This window comes from Struthio camelus, chromosome 3 (assembly GCF_040807025.1).
Source record: "Struthio camelus isolate bStrCam1 chromosome 3, bStrCam1.hap1, whole genome shotgun sequence".
In the NCBI taxonomy this organism is placed as follows: domain Eukaryota; kingdom Metazoa; phylum Chordata; class Aves; order Struthioniformes; family Struthionidae; genus Struthio; species Struthio camelus.
This window is the reverse complement of record NC_090944.1, coordinates 142,461,930-142,482,431: the sequence shown is the minus strand read 5'-3', so window position 1 is coordinate 142,482,431 and position 20,502 is coordinate 142,461,930. Positions and strand designations below refer to the sequence as shown.

At 40.7% G+C, this 20,502-nt stretch overlaps 1 long non-coding RNA gene across 1 annotated transcript in view; it reads left to right on the top strand.

The window, feature by feature from the left end:
• LOC138066909 (uncharacterized) overlaps positions 1-20,502 on the top strand; it is a 229,573-nt gene that overhangs the window by 24,859 nt on the left and 184,212 nt on the right. The gene's annotated exons all lie outside the window — the stretch shown is intronic.

The window sequence follows — 20,502 nt, the reverse complement described above, 5'->3', positions numbered from 1 at the left end:
TGGTTTTTGACTTGGAAGAACAGGTGTGAATTAGTAAATTCACTTAGTTTCTTTTATAATCCATCATCTACCAGTTATGCAATACTGGTGGATAGCACGCAGATGAGATGATGATGATAAGCAGAATAAATTTAAGTTTCATCTGAAATGGAATTTAGTCCGCCTGCCCAGCTTCTGACCGAATAAGCTAATAAATGGATAAGACCTTTGTATTTCCTGTTATAGTCTAATCTTCCCTAGTGTTTTCCCTGTCAGATTTTAATGTATTTTTTTTAAATGCAATATGTTTTCCATAGCATTTAGAGGCAGTTACAACTGCATGAACTGAAGTACTCAGAGGATTTAATCAGTTGATGGAGCAGAGGATTTGGCCCTCCCTTTCCTGAATGTTAACAATAACAATCCTACTCTGGTTAAACTAGCGTGAGGCTAAGTTTAATGCAAAGCAAAAAATAAATGGACCCCTCTCCCCAGTTCTGCTTGCACACCCAACTTGTCTGGCAAGTCTAGGAGCGTGGCTGGTTTGCAAGCAGGAATGCTTATGAACCTGTTTGTAGGCTGGCTAACGTGAAACCCTTTCTAATCCTGGTGGTTTTAACTTGCTTACATTCCTTTGAAGCTCTCCCTTCTTGGTGGGTATCGAGGCTCTATTGCCATGATGCATTTTTATACTACATTCCCCAGGAGTTAGCACTTGCCATGGAGACCTGCACTTTGTCTTTTAAGGCAGATAAAAAGAGAGGTCAGTCAGATGTAATTCCCCAACTCCTCGTATAAACAATTTAACCGCTGCAGCAACATACTTGCTTGGAATTACTCCCTCAGATTCAATTCCCTTTTCCTGCTCCACTTGTAAAAATGGTTAGTGTCCTCTATAAACTGCTGCTCAGCCAGGTCCAAGGCTTGCTGTGGAGTTGTAGAATAAATGTTAATCTAATACAGGTTACTGGGTCAAATGCAATCACAGGCTTGTGGGAAAAGCTTAATACTGTTCTGCTTCTTCTAACACAGTAAACCTGGATATTATATGATAGGTTAAATACCACTGAACCATGGCAAGAATTTTCTTGAAAGTAGGATTTAGTACAAAGGAAACTACATTGGAATAGTGACCTAGGATTGACTTTGCTCTCTGAGAGCATTCTAAGAAGCTGAGGTATGCTATGAAAATTATCTCCTCTAAAAATGTTAGGTACAAAAATTCCTAGGTCAGGGGACGGCCAACTAGAGCATGGATGATTCAGCTAATAAAACACTGGGTTTTTTTTGTTTTTAATGTTGCCTTATTCTCTCTGTAGGAAAGAGCATTTTGCATGCTTTTTCCCCCTCCCCTTTGCAGTGACTGTGAAGACAGCATGATGTGGCTAGCTCCAACTTCTGATATCTGAGATTGTGTAAATACACACTTAAAAATATATATCTTTATCTCTCCTATGTGAGTGCTGACAGTTGCTTATTTTGTACAGGGTGTCTTTTGTTATCCCTTGCTGTCATTTACCTCTCTGTCCTGCAGTGATATCAGTTTGGCACAATAGTACACTGTCTCTAGCACAGGTTTTGTTTGTGCTCAGTACCACTGAGGTCAGTGACTGAGTGAAGTCATTACATGCAGGATCCAGGACCCAAACCTACACACAAACCTGGCTCAGTATGCACTAATCCGTGCTAGCTGACAGCCTGGTCCGGTATATTTCCGTGGTGTATGTTATCTGTTCCTCCTTGTTTAAGGAGTCATTTGTAGTCCTGAAGCTTGACTACAGAATGAGGGGAAAATGGTTACAAAGGAAAGGGGCCTCAGTTTAATGTTTGTTGGTTTGTCACTTCAGTTTGTTAAAATCTGTTAGCTAGAGGACTAGAGGATGATGCATAGGGGAGAGAACAAGTCTTATGCCAGGGCTGTGAGGAGTTGAGTGCAGTCATCTTTTGGGTCAGTGTGAGTTATTAACAGAAATGCAGCAATTGTACTGTGATGAAACATGTCATATGAATGTACAACTTTACTGGTCAGTAAAAGTACATCCCATTGGATCTGGCACTGTCGCATCAGAATGCTGCCCCAGCAACAATAGTTATATTCTCAGAGCAGTTTTAAACCTTGTTTTAACGTGTGGGCGGTGAGAGCTAGGGTCACAGCAGAATCTGTAGAAGAGGGAGGAATACAACCATTTTTTAAAACTCTGTTTCAGTGTTCTATGCTGAGGACTAACTTCCTGCACGAGACTTTATGTTGCGTGCCATGTACAGCAGGCAGTGCGTACCTTGGCAGTATCAAACGTTTCTCAACTACTAAAGCCAAAAAAGCAATGTGACTTGAGTCACACAAGGTATGCAAAGAACAGCTAGAAGCAGGTGGGCTGCATTGTCAAGGACCTGTATCCTTTGTGAAATGGAGATTATAAAAATCACCCTTACTCATGCGTGGATGGTTCCTCATCGGCGTATATTGGCCCTGTATGGCAGCCAGGCAGATGTCTCCAGCTGTACCCTCCAGATTTTCCATAGCCGCTATGGACCAGGCTGCTGAAATGCCATGAATCTGCTTTCACTTCTATCATCTGAGCAAGAGCTGAAAGATGATCCCCACATGTTAGTGACCAAGACAGACATGCTCTCAGAGACTGGAGAAAGAATGGACTGCTCGTGCATTTGATCTGCAGATAAATAGCAGCTAAAAGAGAATGGAGGAAGGATCTCAAGGAGTCTTAGGTTTAATGAGGCCTTTGGAGCTTTTCAAGCATAGGGCTTGATCTTTCACCAAATAACGTTAGAGCTTTTAATCAAATGTGTCTTCAGTTTTTTCTTTTGTTTTCCGATGAGAATGACTGCAATTTTTGGCTTATCTGGGGAAGCGTAAGTGTTTGCTAAATAAGACTTTACTGAACAAGAGCAGATGCTTTGTCTGTGCTATTTTCTTTGTGTTAGTCATGAAACCTTGTTAACCTTTGATTCCCAAACTCTCTCCTTCATTTCATCTTCTGTAACCTCTTCTATCAGCATTTTGTTATATCAGCCAATTCCTTCTCAATAGCCAGGCCCTCTTCTTTCCCTCTACCTCTCTCTCTCATTTTTCCTCCCTCTCTGTTCCATTCTTCATCAGAATTTTTATGACCTTTCCGTCCTCTATATTCTTCATCCAACCAAATTTCACTCTTCTGCCCATTCCTCATGTCTTCTATGCAGGTATCAACACCTTTCTCATAAGTCTGAGTCTCCCTTGTCTTGACAAATATATTATATCTAGCATATGTCCCTCCTGCTTGCTCCCAGGGCTATCCCTCACACACCTGCCTCCATGCAGCTGAAAAGCTGGGAGGAGAGGACGTTTGAAGGGGCCTGCCTGTCATCCCTTCTTCCCCTTTCTCCTCTTTATAGCCAGCTTTATGAACAGATTTCATTTGTTGGCCAGTCAGTGAAGAAATAATCAGCTATTCTGCTGGATTTGGAGAGGAAGTCCTGATGCTGATGAAATCAGCAGCTAAACTCCTGTTGAATTTTACCTCTGTTCTCTCACTTATTTCGTACTGTGCAGTACTGGGGTGTACTTCCTTTTTTATAGGACTCCTCAGTTTATCACATGTTCTTCTTTGGAGGAAAAGGGGAAGAAATATCTCAATAGTTCCCAGATGTTCAGTCTGTAGGATTTCTGTGTTAGTGTTTTGAGTGTTGTTTGTTTGTTTGTTTGTTTAAGCAAAATATTTCCCCTTCCCTACCATGCTCCCCTCCCTCAAAAAAAATCCCTCTTCAACATCCCAAACCTTGGTGTACTGAAAGGTATAGTTTAAAATGAAATGCTGACTGATGTGTAAGTAGAGAAGTAAACATCCCATTACTTTTCCACCTCCCTCCAAAAGTCAGAGTGAGTGATCAGGGTGTGTGGCAGTTTTGCTCATCCTTTTTTAGCCCATAAATTGCTTCCACCTATTAAGATTTCTTCATGCCTCAGCATGGGAGATGCTGCTAGCACAGCAAGTGCTTTGTGCCTTGGTCACTGTTCACGATGTGTCCCCAGTGGCAAGGTGTACTCAGTTCTGACCCTTGCCAGGTCCTAAAGCTGATGCACAAAAGGCGGAAAGAAGGTTGTCCAGCGCAGAAGAGACTGATCTATGTTTTCTAGATGTTTGCAAGGGTGTTTCTTTTCCCTTTAAGAAATAATTCCGAAAAAAATGGTGACATTTTAGAAGGCCATTTGCTAAGCTCTGCATGTTCTGTGTATTTTAGTGTGTGAACAAATTAGATTATGAAAGGTAATGTATTAGTGATTTGACAGTAATGTGGAATCTTGGAAGCATTAATCGCTAGTGTGTGTTTCATAATTTCAGCTAAATGATCTCAGCTGAAATGCAAGAGAGGCAGTTGAAAAATTCCATGAGATTGCAGTGAAACCTTGTACTCTAATGCAGATTACTTTGATTTACTGCAAAGTACTGCAAGGCAATAGGAAATGTTCCCAACAGCTGTGTTTAATAGTTACAGTAGATGAAATGGTAAATTCATATATGTATTTATCCTGTATAATACAAGCCTCATTCATCATCTTCATGTTACATATTAAAAAAAAAATGTAGGGTACATCACACTGCTGTTATCATTTATTATTTGTATTACAAAAATGTCTAGACCCTAACTGAGATCTGGGCCCCAGAAACCTAAAGGCTGCTCAGATAAGTAAGAAGGGTTCGTACTTTCCTTGAAGACACAAATTGGAGGGCCCTAAGCTCACCCATAGGGTTGCTTCCTTGGCTATCCACCAGGGTAGTTGTTAGACCCATTGTCTCAGAGGATCACCATTCCCATCAACAAAAAAGAAGGGCGATATCTGCGTTTGACAGGATTAAAACCTTCCTGATTTCAAAACCGATGCCCTGAGATTGACCTGTAGATCACTTGGCAGATAGGACATGTTCTTAGGGAGGAACACTCCTTGACAAGCAGGCAACTTCGTTCCGCTCTAGATGTGATGGGGTGAAGTCCTCAGCCTGATGTAGCTTCTGGAGCAGCAATCTGACCTCTGCATGGCAAGAACATGGATACCCATAATGAATAAGAAACACCCCTGCTCCTGGAATAGATGGGAGCCTGGGAGTCAGGTTACAGCTTTTTGAATGGGGGCAATGGAGTCATTTTTATCAAGGGTGTTATTTGCTTCTGTATTTTCATGTAAATACTAACCTGCCCTGTGTTTGAAGCTGGGAACCTGGGAGGGCAGCAACCAAGATGCCAGTTAATCTACCAAATTTTGCTTTGCCTCAGTATCAAAATGATCTGCCTTTGATGGTAGGTCGTGCAAATCTTCTGAGCAGTAACATGCCTTTTGTTCCTTGTGGGATTTGATTAGCAATGAGAGAGTTGACTGTGATGGCATTTAAAGGGGCATAATTAGGTTTCAGAGCTAACACAGCAAAATAAATTCATGCCTCTCTTGCAACTCACAAGGGACTTCATATGTCTCACACAGGTCCATGGAGACAGTCATGTGTGTTCTCAAGCTGATAGTTTGTCTCTGCAATCTGGGGGCCAAAAACCTTCAATTAGTGGAAGCTAGGCTTCACATCTTAGCTAAAAAGGTGTGCATCTGTGCAAAAAGCTGCCTGCTTACTGAACCATCACGAGCTGAAGTTGTTTGTCTTCCATGTGAAACATCACCAGGTTTCAGTTGATGAATCCTGTATTGTGCATGGATTAAGTATCTTTAAAGCCAGTTCTGTTGATAACTGACTCCATCATTAGTTAAGATTTGATGCTTGCACAGTGCAGCTTTTCTTCAAGTAATCCTTATTCTGCTGAGTAATCTTGGTGACCTTGATGAGACATTATTCCTGCCTCTGTCTGCATGGTGTCTAACGTATGGGTAAGGTTTATTTGGAAGGGTAAAAGTGAGAGGATTGGGCTCTATTCCAAAGGCAGCAATATTGCCTGTGAAGTGTTAAGATGGTATCTGACTCGTCTTTCATCAGAAACCATATAGTACAAACTGTGTTTAATGCATATTAAGTGGTGGAGAAGCATAAAAAAGAAATTTCCCCACTGAAATGACTTTACTCAGTGTGAGGGGAAAAAAAAGGGTAGCCCTCATAAAACTAGAATTTTCTTCAAATCAAGAAATTATTACAAATCATGGTAAAACTATCATACTTACCATGTGACACTTCTGCCTAATTTTGAGCTCTCTAGAGGGTCTGCATTTCCCAAGACAATTACAAAAGACCAATAAATAGTCTGGCCAGCTACAGTTTATAAAGAAATTTCAGCAGAAGCAATATGGACTCTAATTTCACTACAATACTAGAAAAATGATGAGTTTCTTTGTGTAAAGCCTTTAAAAGGACCCCGCGGGCTCCTTAGGTCCACCCAAAAAGAGCTTTTCAAGCCAATCCATGAAATTATGATTCTATCAGAGACTTCTGTAAGTGTCTTTCTGTATCACTCTCCTTGTTGTCTAGTGCTGCTGAGTCTTCAAGAAATTGCAGAATCTCTTATTCTCCTTTGTAAAGTGGACTGTGTAAAAGAAAAAGGGTGTCTCTGTACTTGAGCTAGAACGCAAAAACTTCTCTATCTGAGGCTGCAAGGTGCAAGGAGAGAGCAGAGTTTAGTCCTTCATAATGCAATGTTTTCAACACCTTTAAATATAAGTACCTTCATTATTGTACTTCATGGGCTTCACAGAATCCAAGGAAGCACCTGGTGCTTTTCGGAGCATGTAGAAGGCATCTTCTTCACCTTGACAAGCTTTCATTTTTTGTCCTGGGCATGTCTATACTGTGTAAAAGCATCTCGAACTCCTGAGTTAGCAGATCCTGGAAACAAAAGCAGTACAACTGTGTCTGTAAAGGACTGTGGATGGGGTGATTAGTCTTGCTGAGACATGTGGCTTGTGAGTTCTGGCTGAGTGCCACATTAATGTGTCCCTGCTGCTTCTGAGATACAAGTTAGTACCGCCAGTAACTCTACACAGTGTGGATGTAGTAGATGTAGTAGGTCACTAGGCAGCAGTGTGAGCAGCTCACCGTGCTCCGTCTTGCTAGATGTAGACATAATGACAGCAATGATATTTCTACCCAGATACAAAGGTTTTTTGGATCAGAAGAGACAGCCACCATCCTACAGTGGAATGTGTTAGTGCAAACCTCTCACTTGTTCCTACTCCTGTTAAGACGTGGTCATTTTTTGTATTCGTTTAAGTATTTCCATTCATGTCAGGAAAAAATAAGCTTTCAGAAAATGCTTTAAAAACACCTGAAGTGTTTTTGACATTAGAAATCAATTTTTACTTTTAACAGAGAAAAAGCAACAATAAAATCCACTTGTGAGAAGATGTCATTTTGAAATGAAAGTACAAAAGCTGTTTCGGTTTTTGTGATTCTTACGAAGAACAACAGTGGGAAGAGAGGAGACAAGTATCGTAGTTACTCACATCCTAAAAAAACCACACTCATATTGGAATAATACAGCATCCTGTCTTTTCTCCCATGCAAGCTGAGTTCACCCATTGCCCCTGTGGTATGCTTGCTTCACTGAATCCAGAGTCAGGTTCAAGGTTTCTTTCCTGATACTTAAACCCCAGGGGTCATGGGTATCTGAGAGATCATGATGGCATGACCTTTCATGACAGATGTGTTGTGACAAAACAGCAAAATTCCTTGAGTGGTATTAAAGGGCTTGCAAATTTGGTTAGAAACATTTATTGACGCTGAGAATAGTATTTTCACAGATCAAGGTACTTTTTCAAGACAGTCTATATTATTCACTTACATAAAATTGAAGCAGCAGTCAAGTCTTCAAACAGACCTGTAATGAAAGCAAGATTTTGGAAAATGTAAAGGCAATATAACATTTAATGAAAAATTTTCATTGTAAATAATTAACAGGCAATACCAGAAAATAAAACCAAATCAAACCGTAGCTCTGTTACAGAAATACATTGAGAACCTGAAAATGAGTGTGCCAAAAATGTGCGTGTATAAATGAAAAATGAATGTGACTTTTTTTTATTCAGCCTAATAGGGGTGAGGACAGGAGGAGTAACGGTAACAAAACCATTGCATCGTTTTATTTAGATCTTATACAGATCTGAGATTTAGTGACTGAAAGTGTTAGAAAAGATGAGAGTATTTTCAACAGATTTTTAATCAGCTGCTTCTCTGTGCCTAAAAATCCTGCTGGATGTGGGACTGAGGCCTTCGAACAACAGAATGTGTTAGCAGTGGCTTTCAGCTGAAGGTGTCAGGTCAGGACATGAAAGACATTTCTCAAAAGATCCTGGGAGCTGTAGAAAGAGCTCCAGAATAGATGAAAAGATACCCTATTTAGATATGGAGAGGCTGTGGCTTAGTTCTTGATTGCCACTTGGGACTCACTTCAGCCCAGAGTAAAAACCCCAAATTTTTAACCTCTCACTTCCTCCTTTTACCTAAGGAGAGGCCTGCACCCTGCTCTCTATACTGCTAACTGCAGAGCAGTCTTCGAAAGCTTTCTTAAAATCTAGTTGGAGCAAGCCACTAGTTGACAAGTTTTCATCTGGTGAACGGGGGCCTAATAAGTGTGCTTCTACCAGAAGGATCTTTACATGTAACCCAATACATAACAACAGCCTATCTGCCACCTGTCTGTATCCATAAGTGGTGAACAGATAGATAGTGGCTGTTCTCTGTGAAAGGAAACCCAATACAGTAGTTGCTCCCAAATGCCTAGGTACAACAGCAAACATCTGGATTTTTATATCTAGACTGTGGACAGAGGGGCAATCTCAAAAGTTGTATTATTCTTCATTGCTTTGTACTCACATTTTGAGCAGTCTGGTATTTGGTAGTGCATGCCAGCTTGCACAAATCACACTCTTGCAATGTATGAAAAGTGCTCAGACATACGGAAAGGCGAAAGCCAGCGTACTGTGTTATCTTCATCAGACTTGAACTCATTTGCAACACAGTTTTGCGTGATGCTTTCAGGATTCCCATCTCATGGGGACAAGTCAAAGGGCACAAACAGCGAAGCACCAAAGAGTGAAATACAAGGTGAGATTATCTTTAGAATTAAGAAGAGCGTTGGTTAGCCAAATCTGTAAAAAGTGCAGTGGAGGTAGGGAGGATAAAGAGGTTATCTGCTAAGATGGTATCCTGATTCTTGCAGATACTGCCAATTTTCCTTTCTCAGTGTCCTTACTCTGCTCTTTTTCCCATACCCTTTCATTAGTCAACAGAAATGTTTCTATTTTTCCTTGGAAAACCAATTCGGCAACTTTTTTTGTTGGTTTGTAATGTGTCAGGCAGAATGTGAGAGCTAAACCTACTTCAAGGGAAAGTTTAGGGGTGAATTAGTTTCCACACACCTACACAGGAGAAAATCTCTAAAAGGTTTTTCTCCTTTCTTTGTTTATATTAAAATAAAGATCATTGAGTACAGCAAGGTCCAATATTTGGATGTATAAAATAGATAAATTTAAGCTAAAGAAAAGATGCACTTTTTTAGTAGTGAAGCTAAATCATCAGCAGAAAAACTTCCCCAGAGATGTGATAGTTCAAATATTTAAATGAAGACTTTCTGAATGAAAGAAATCCCTGAGGTGGAGTCTTTAGATTAGAGAGAAGGTCAAATGATTCTCTAGATGATAGGTAGAAGATAAATGGTCCTGTCTACCCTTAAAATTCATGTATTTATTAAAAATAAGCAAAACTCAAAGAGATTTACAGCCTCATTTTTCCTGGCACTTTAGCAAAGGGAAAGAAAGCTAGCACCATGATGCATATATTCTCTCTTGGCAGAGGAAAGGAACAGGGCTGTCCTTGCCTCTCAGAGGCAGTATGATGTATGTGTGTGCGCGCGCACATGTGTGCAAACACCTGGCCAAAGGTGGAGCCTTGTCTAGATGTGTATTTAATGAATAAGAAATTATTGCTTAGTGTTTTTTGGGGTCAGTTTTAGAGGTGAAATGATCTGGGTTACTTTATCAATGGCTCATTGGCACTGTAAGTCATGAAAACACTTATGATGGTTTTGGTGACTGCAAACTGTAGATTGTTCAGTGGGTGTTCCTTAAATAAGATTGGCTGCATGGTAGTTAATGGAATTCAGATATCTTTAAAATATCCCAAGCTGAATACCCAGTAAACAGACACCTGAAATTACTAGCTATACTTAAAAATGTGGGCACCACCTTTAAGCAAAATCATAGCATCAAGCAGACGCAGTTATGTCATCCTCATGGGGATAGCATCCTCGGAATCCAGTCCGTGGTTTGTTTGATGTAGGGAGAATACAGGGCCCGCCGAGGCTGCTGAAAGCCCGTAAATAGCATTGGGATCTGAAACATATTTCCAGACAAAACTTGTTCTGCCTCCCAGTAAGTAGTAATTTTCTATCACCAGATTTGTGTTAGATCAATCTGTATGAGATCCAGGTGGAGACAAATTCAAAGTTAAATGGGCATCTCCCCGCTGCTTAGTTTTTAAATGAAGTGAAAAATAATGCATTAGCTCATCCAAATAACGTACCTCGTAAATTGAAAACATTGCTAAGATAAACTTTTAGGGCAAGCTTTTTAGCTCTCCAGCACTTACTTTTGTGAAGTGTCAGGTGACTGCAAACCATTCAGATTTTGGTGATTTCAAAGTGAATGTTGGTTTTGGTTGCCTAATTTGTTGCATTATGATATCCACGCTCTGTTCAGTCATACTTTCATACAGTCTCAAAGAGGGCTGCTGCATTGAAATAGTATACAATACAGTATGATATTGTGATACTTTTTATCTCATATTCTCTTTCCCTCGGAAAGGAGAGGCATGTTGAAGATCTTTGTCGTCTTTCTTATTGTCTTCTGAAAATACCATTAAGCTATGACAGAATATATTATGTCTTCCATTTTAATTTTGGGAAGTAATTTGTATGTGCATTGTCTTTCTCATCTGAGTACTCGCTGTTTGAAGACCTGATCCAACATTCGTATTGTACATGGCAAACCTCCTATAGCTGTAAAATAGCTGGATCGCGGTTCGACTGCATTTGGCAAGATTTTCTCATCAGTGGAGTGAATCCAGAGGTTGGCTTACAGTCATTCTCGACATGGTTTTCTTTTGCTTCTTTTGCTCTTACTGTGTCGATTTCGGCTCTCTTTGTCTCTTTAAAAGGAAGTCTGAGATTTTAGACTATTTAGAGAATAAATATCAGACTTGTATCAAGTTCTCTTATATACTTATGAGAAGTGAAGATCTATCAGAAATAGTAACAAAACCAACTGAAGCATCCATTCGTATCTTTAGAAATGGTTTATAGGAACACTGAAAGATGCTGATGTTATCTTTTTAATATTGTGAGGAATAATCCTATTAAAGAAGAAACAAGGAAAACTGTTATGCCCACAAGGCAGAATTATCCAAAGTTGATTGGAGCAGCTCAGGTTACTCTACAAAGCCCAATCTGTGTGCTGCCCTATCTTTCCATCAGGGCTTGGTGAATGAGCAATAATTTGTGGATTCTGCTCATCTCTCTTTGCTAACTTTGTTCTGTGGAATTAGATACAACTTTGACAAATTAGAAGTGCCCCTTAGCCCCACTGTCCCCGTCACAACACAGTCTTCCAATTGTGCGTGTTTTTCTGAAGTTCGGCCATGTCAGAGCCATCAATGGCAGGCCTTCCACAAGGCTACACTTTTTAATAAGCAAATCTGTCAGCACTGGATTCTCCTGGCCTTGCAGCCTTCTCTTAATGCTGCGTGCAAACTGCTCTTCCCTTTGCGCTTCTTCTGTTGCAACATACTGGGGCTCTGAAATAAATATCCCCTTTGTTTACAATGTGCCTGCAACAAAATTAACCTTTGGGATTAACTGCAGCATAGAATGGGCTGTGTTTCATTTTTCCTTATGGCACAGGTTTGGGATTAAATAAAACTTCGGGCACCTGCCTAGCCGATGTCTGTTGCTTTTGTCACTGAGTCCCTAGCTTTTATCATGTTTTTCTTAGAAGACACTGCCAACTACTGAGCTCTTTCTTTTCTGAAAAGTTAATGGGCTCACGTAGTGGGCTTCAGGACCAATACATCTGCAGATGACTTGGGGAGTGAGGCGGGGAGGGGAGAGGAGAGTGGGGTTGAGCAGCATGTCTCTTGTCTGTGTATAAAATCCATAAGCACAGTGGGACCTGAAGGTTTGTGATTCAGCTCAGGAAAAGCAACACTGCTGAACTGGGTTCTACCACTGATTTCTACTACTCAGCAATACTGGGGGAATCTGGCCCAGGATTTTCCATTCTATACCTTAACCTTATCTTTTGTTCTTCTTTTTCTTCTTTTTCTCCTTGAAAAGCGGATTTGATAAAAGTACCAGGCTGGAGGGACTGGAAATTAGAAGTGAGTTCTTCGTTACAGAACTGAAAAACGCAAATATTTCACTCTGCCCTGCATTCCTTGTGCCCCTGTGTGGAGGAGCACTGCCTGGAGGGTTTGGGAAGTTCATTTATTGTCCCTTTCCAAGTCTGTCTGCTAAGATGGGTTATTACAACCAAGAAATGAAATGTTACAATCTGCTCATAAGCTCTCCGGAGGCTGGACTGAGACAGTGCTTTCAAACCATATGGGCAACTAAAACTGCTACTTGGTCATTGTAACGCGTCTTTATTCATTGCCTTTGGCTCATGATAGTTCCACGAATTATCATTTGTTTTCAGGTCTGGTAACCCTTAGTCACTTGCTAGAGGTCAAAAGATGAACTGCTTGTTCTTCCCAGAAAGTCTCATCGATGATTCCCCTTGCTGCCATTGAGAACAAATCATCCCTGCATAGCCAAATTGTCCTCTTAGCTAGGTTTTGAAGGAAAATTATCTGCGCTCTCTGTATGTGCCCCCCATCTCATCTTATGTATCCTTTTAACATTATTCATTCTGAATGTAATGCGAAAGAAGGATTTTAAACTCAAAGGTAACTAAGTTCCCACAACTTTGGGGAACATAGGAAGCTGGATAGGGAAGAGAGACCCTATCAGAGCTCTTATTGGAAAAAATGGTTTCAATATGAGTTCACAAGTTACTTAACACCAGAGAATCCACACAGGAAGGAATCTCATAATATGCCTGCTGCCAAAAAACCTTCAGTTAGACTTCTGTGCCGTCTTAGACACAGAAGTCAATCAACCACGAGAACCAAATAGGAAAGAAACCAGACTTCATTAGTTCCAATCCTCATGGTACTATTTCTTTCATTTATGGTTGCTCTGGAAGCGGAGATGACTTCCCGGTGATGCATGTGCTCCACGCCTTCATCACCTCGGGGTTAGTGTTCAGTGCTTAGGGTCGCTCTTGTAAAGGACTTCTGCGAGTACAGCCCATAGCAACCTTTCTCTTGAAGGTCACCTACTATTAGCCCATAAATCTCCAGCTTTGTGCTCTGTTCTGGCTACCTGTTTATTTCAGGATATAATTCAAGGTGTTGGTTATGATCTTATTAAGCCCTTAAAGGCCTGGGACAAGGTTAGCTGAGAAAATTGCTTCTCCCTCCCACTCCCACTCCACATCCTATCATGGGAGTTATGATCTGTTGGGTTCCTGTGATTATTCTCCCTTCGGCTAACAACATGGCATTCTCAGTGAAGCAGCGTATGTGCCTCTGAAATGTGTCTCTGGTGGCCTGAAAAAGTCTGGCGAATGCAATATGAGGCAAACAGCTTCAGTTAACGTTTTGAAACTTCCTTGGCTTTTTTTCACAGAAGGATCTATGGATTTGTTCTTTGCTGATGTACATCATCAAATCTTGTATTTGCCGCTTTTTGCCTTGTTTGTGTGGCGTGTCCCACTGTTACAGTATGCGTTTCTGTAAAAGCATAACTGATAAAAGCTTGTGCAAGTGTTAATACTTGTTGTTTTGTGATAAAACATGGCAGAGGAGATCATGCTCTACTACTGCTCATAGTTTAGCTTGGGAAACCTGGAGTGGTGAAGGCTGAGAACTGAACTCCAGAGAGATCTGGGGCAGTACTTCGAAGGTCTTAAGAGAGTGCTGGAGGATTGAAGAACTCCTCAGTGAGATGGGAGAGGCTGAGAAAGGCATGATAGGAAAATAAAGCAGTAAGGCAGTGGGAGGAGGTAGGAAATGGGTGTTATATCCACAGTTGCCTTGGAAGTTCCCTTGAGGAGCTAGTTAAGAGAAAATCTAGCAACAAAAAAAATTTTTTTTTTTTTAAGATTGTGCAAACATTTCATCCTATGTTAAACCTTCAGGTTCCTTTTTCTTCAACTCTTATACGCTTAAAAGTTGCTAAATACCAGTACAAAGAAAACTAAGAGATGCACTGCATGTTAGATCTTGCTTTGCTTTTACACGTCTTTATGGAGATCAGCTGTGAGGTGGCACTTGCCCCAGCAGGGCCTTCTTCGTAGCTGCTCCTCTCACTGCACTCTTTGCACCACACCTGTTTGATATGCTTATGTTGGGCAGCTATTAGAAAGGAAATGAATAAAATATTTTAAAATTTTAGAAAGGAAATGTTATCCCTACAACTCCCTTTGTGCACAATATGATATTAAAGCTCTTACTGAAGCTTGTATTGTAGATGTGGATTTCACATCATTGGGTGGTCTTAACTTACATACCACAAGTTTTGTAATACCTTATGCTAGCAGGCAGAGTCAGCAATAGCTTTTCAGTGTGGGGCCAGCCAGAGAATGACAGTGTTTGCAGCAGCTCTTGAGGTTTTAAAATATTTGTTTTTCTTCATCATTAGAACAGAAGCAAGGGCTCCTGAGCATTTCACGGGAGGGAATTTTGTGAAAGAGGTCGGGTTTAGGATTTCTTTCCTTCCCTGTGATAGAGCAGTCCAGCCCAGGCCTCAGAGATCTTCCTTTTGAAAACTTTGTTGAAATAGAGATCTCTGTGAAATGTTCCTGCTTTGACAAAAACAGCATATTTTGATCATAAAAATATTTTACTAAAAATTGTTCAAGCCAGCTTCTCTCTGAATGACTTTGATTGCTCTAGTTAACTGTTCTAATTCAAGTCAGTTTTTCCATGCCAGCATGCTGTCTGTGGAGCAGATTCTGCTCCTGCTGGCAGAGCACAGTCTTTTACTTCCTTTATAGCAACATCAAGAGCTGTCCCTTATTACATTTACCAGGTGAAGAATTTACTGTTCCTTTGTTCCATCAAATTATATAAATGAAAACTATATAAATGATAATTGTAGCTCATCAATAGCAATATGTTTATTCACTATCTGTGCCAGACTGAAGGTGTATAATTAAACTATATGAAGGACCTTGAAGTAATAATAGCATTTCAATAAACAGAAGTAGAAAAATTCATGGAAGGCAGAATTTCCATCCCTAATTTTACTGGGGTGATTGTGTAGAGCTCATGACTATGTGTGATATTAACTGCACTTAAGCATGTAATAATGAGCCACATCAAGGTAAATTTCAGCTAAAACGGTGTAAGTTGCTGGCAATCAAACCTGCAAGTGCTTGCAAAGAGGTTATTAATAACTCAGAAGTGATCCAATACATAAGCAAAAACTGCAGCATTACTCCTACTTTTCTTCTCTCTGCTGGAGGAGCTTTGACCCGCTTTTGATATAGATGAGATCAGTTTCAAATAAGCATGAACGTTAAAGTCGCACCAAATTAGAAGTTCTGCATGATACTTTAATGAGAAACTGGTGTGAAACTTGACTATTTTGACTGAAGATTGCTTGGAGAGTTGGGGCTTGTTCTGACGAGAAATGCAAAGTAGAAACTCAAAGGTTGCAAATCCTTATGGATGGAAGAAAGTGTTCACACTGAGTTCAAACTGAGTTTCACATGACCGTCGCGTTGGGTCTGGAGTTTGGCTCTGCCACAAGCTTTCTGGCTCTGGGGTTTTTCAAATCTGGAACTTTAAAGTCCATTAATAAGTAACTGACTGTTCAGCCTAGTGATCTGAAACTTCATGTGGGAGAAGTAAGATTTGGCTTTGAACAATGTAGCAGGCAAAATTGTTCCAGCAGTAGGTTAATGCACTGTGTAAACCTATTTTGAGAGCTTATGTAGTACTTCAGCAACCAGCAGGCTCTGTGCCAGTTGTAGGTCAGCTGGGAAACATATTTGGAAGGGCAAATCTCAGCCTTACTCTCCATTGAAGCAAGTGGGTCCTATGTCACTGACAACGTAGAAGAAATGTTGGGTTCTTTTGTATATCATCTCTTCTTAGCCTAAATTTATACACAGGTTATTTGAAGAAATGCGGATCAGTATTCTATATTGTAGATGTACCGTGTGTGTGTTAAGCCTTCTCAATTCACATGGTATGAAGGAAAGCAAACATTTCTTCCGTGCCCTTCAGGATGAGGCGTTTGCATCATGCTTGACTAGGAACTTCAGATGGATTTTGGCTCAGGTGCTGTCCCTGAGAGTTAGAATCTACGTAGCATTTACCTGCTGCCAATAGCAGCTTGGATTATATTTAACCCAAATACTGGGGATGAGGGTGTTGCTGTGATTTTTGTTTGGGTGGTTATTTTTAACCTGCTAAATTCCCTTGCCAGCTTTGTCATTGCAGTGTGGGAGCAAGTGTCTCAGTCTAATTTTGCTGCAAAAGATCACCTCGTGTCCAATCACTGCCTTCGCTACCAAAAGAGATGTAACATGCACCCAACCAAGAGAAGCCTATGGTTGCATATTCAGAGTTACTGCTGTTGCCGCTAGCCAAGGTGTTCCCAAACCTGACAGCTTGTCTCTGCTCTGTGCTGGCCCTCTCCACCCCCTGGTGCTTTGTACTGACTTGTCTCAGGGAACTGACACAGCTGCAGGAGGGGGAAGACCTTTAAAAAACATTATTTTGTAAACCGGAGAATTTCTCATGAAACTGAAGCTTAGGGAAGAGTGGATTACAACTGCAATAGCTTTGAGGTGTGGAGGGAAAGCAGTATGGCTCTAGCTATCATGCTGTGACCTTTATATCTGCCTTTGTCAGGGAATCCATGAATGCTTTTACTCCAACTTCCTTCCCTTTTGCATTTTGAAATTCAGAAAAATTCTGAAAAAGAAAATGAATATCCTCTCCCCAAAATACCCGTGAGCTCAGCAATAAGCAACCTGCAAGGGATTGTGCAAGACTGAGAGTTTAGTCTCTGCACAGGGAAGGAGATCTGTCTTTCCGCCTGTGGCTTCTTCTAGAGGCAGCATCGATCTCGCCATCACATCTTCGTGCTGGGACTGGCTTGTGTTTTCAATTCTTGCCTTGCTAACATGAGTTTCTTTGGCACAGTGCTTCCTCATGCCAAAAACCAGCCAGTATGGCACAGGGCAAGAGCAGGGTGGTGAGCCCTGCCACACAGAAAGGATGGCTGTTTCATTTCTTAGGGGGAAGCCAGGAAAGTTCTCAGTGCGGATCTCTCTGCCTTTGAACTTTTGATAACACTTCAGCTAGGAAATAACTTAGTCCTACTGCTCCATATGTTTTTTGTAGCTTGTGTTTATGATTTACTAAATATGCTGAGCTGGACATAATAAGAGTTGTGACAATTTAGACTATCCAAGGATGTGGTCTGCTCTCCTATTGTGTTGTCTATGCTTTGGTCTGTGCTTTCTGTGCTTCTGAGATTTCTGATTCCCCAGCTTAGGAATACAACAACTGAGACATTAGACCTAATCAGTCTCATCTGTACAGTTTTCTCACTTTTCCTATGCCACTGATTAGTCTGCCCAATCTGTAGATAGGGGTTTGCAGGCAGGAAAAGTTGTGGCATTTGGAAGGAATAATAATAACAAAAAAACAGAGTTCTTGATACATACTCACTTGCAGATTATCAGTTGCTTTTGAATTTCTTTGCTCTTTGCATGCTGAATTTTTGAAAATGTCTGATCTTATGGGCAATAGGAGTTGAGCTTGGCCAAAAAAAAAAATATATATATATATGCATATATCTATCCCTCACAAACTGTAAATTTGCAGGGAAAATGTGTTTTGATTACCTTGAATCTATTCATTTACTTAGGTGACAAATGCACCTGCACCAGTTTGTCACTAAAAAGTGAGACCTTTCAGCTCTCCCCCACCTCCCATGCTGTAGAAAACATTGGTGAGACGTATTGGGGAAACCAGAAATATTTGGGTTTTGAAGATTCATTTTTCTGTGCAAGTTTCATCTGTATCTACTATAACTACTATTTTTCTTCTTCACCATGTGTAATTTTGCAACCTCAGAACAAGCACAGGATGTTGCATTTCTGGCCAGGCACCGCTCTTCATGCATGATCCGAAATGACAAATCTGCGAATACCTGCACTTCTGACTTCCATACAGCCACTTGTCAGGTTAGGAAGCACCATATGACATGGTAGAATCAGTCTCATTTCTGTGCTGGAGATGTTAAATCAATTGTATAGTTTTTGCTGCAATTTTTGACTGAAGACAGAACTTTCTTGGCCAGAGCATACCGTTCCTGGTACTTGAGTTAGCTTATTTAGGGTAAGTTTTGATATCTTTATGAAGCATTGCTCTGTGGCACAGAAAAGAGCTTGAAATACTAGTTTTACAACATCTGGCTGTGCAGTTGCTGCTCAAAGTTATTCCCACAGATGCCAAAAGTGGCAGCAGTCCAAGAAAGATCCAGTTTAATAGTCTAGTGAAACCTTTCTGTTCTCTGCTTTGCAACAGTGTCAGTGCATCTTTCAGCCATTCGTAAGTTTTATCTTCAAAACACTGCTGTGAAGCATAAGCTCCATTTGATAAATGGGGAATTGTTCCATCCCATGCCTCAATGTGATGTGTGCAACTAGGTGCAGACAAATCTGAACTCTCTGTGCCCATGCTCCTGGCTACCTGGCAGCTGTACAGCCAACCTCAAACACCACAGAAAATACACAGGAACAAGAACTCCAATTCCAGTGCCCAGTCAAGGGCTTCTTTACCGGGCCATACCACTTCATGCTGTCTAGAGCTCTTATGGAAAACACACCTTTCTGAAAGTTGCATTAAGAAGCCACATTTGTTTATTAGGGATTCAAATTCTTTAATTTCTGCAGCTTTCCTTACAGTCACATTTGTGTGTGCTCGCAAACCTCTGCAGACCTTCGCTCAGGATTTCCTGTCTTCCCAGAGCTCCTGGAAGGAGTGTCCTTTACACAGATGGATTACAAGTGATCGCAGATACAGTAACTCATCCTTCTGAATCGCCTCGGTGACAGTGCGAAGTAGTGATGACAGCCTGATTTAAAGTTGTCTGTAATATAATGAGCATAACTATAAGTAGAGGAGAATTAGCCAATTACTGTTGCTAAGGGACTGCTTTGTGAGGTTACTCTAAATTAATTGTTTGGGAGTTGAGTTAGCGTCTGATGCCACCAAGGGACAAGCGGTTAATAGGAACGAGTTTTTGTATTATGCCACTCCCTAACAATAAGGCTATTCTTTATGTATCACAGTAAGGTGTATACTATAAATAAGGATTGGAATAAATTCAAGCTCTGGTAGTTTATTATTAGGGATTGCCTAGAGAGAGAACTGAGGGCATTTCAGTATATTTAGCAGATGTTTCTCAGTCACTGTAAGGGGAAGTGTTGTGAAAACTTTTAAAAGAGGGAGACTGTCCTCCTCACACTCCCCACCTTTTGAAGGCTCTGTGTGTGTGTGTGTGTGTGTGTGTGTGTGTGTGTGTATGTGTGTACGCAAACCCAAAACATACAAATGTGCCTGTTGACATGTTGTGTTGTGACAAGTCATCTCAGATTGTGTCAATCACATTGCCTTATGCTATATTAAGTGACATACTGTAATGTGATTGATACAACATGAAATGACACATCATCGTGCAAAATATCATCTGGAAAATTTAGGAGACTGTGGAGGAGCAGAAGCTGATCTTACTTGGCCTTTCAAGTTTTGAGGCTGGAAAACTAAAGAAGTAGAAGAAACTCTCTGGAATCAAACCTGCAGCTGCCATTGAGATTAAGGTCAAGTGTGCTCTACTACCTGAATCTTTTCATGGGTAATTAGTGGGTCAGTTTAAAAAATGCTGTCATTCCTTGGGGACTGACAAGTATCTGTGGGTCTGAATTGAATTTCTCTGAACCGCTTGGCACATCATTAATCATTAGCATATCTGCACCGTGCAAACAGGATTGCAAGCTAAATACAACCAGTTTCAGTTCAGGAAAAAAAAAAAGCCTTTTCAAAACAAAACTAAAACAGGCTATGTTCCCTTTCTCCATCTGGGTTCCTCTTTCCTGCCCCTCTGCCTTTTTGTTATACAGTAGAGGAAATCTAAAATACATAAATAATAGTATTAAAATACTGGTGTATGGACGCTGGGTGACCACTTCCTGCCCTGTTCCCCTGTGTTCTGACCCATTGCTCTCACCAGCTGAGGGCACCTAAGCAAATTAAGTTTGGGAACACGCGCTAGTAATATTGTAATATAGTGATTGTTGGAGCAGTTACCGAGGGAAACATTTCCCTGAAATCAAATGGGAGCATAAAGTGAGTGACAACTTTTGAATTCAGCCTGTCTCACCAGTGAATTCTTGCTGTTGCTATCTGTGGAGACTGC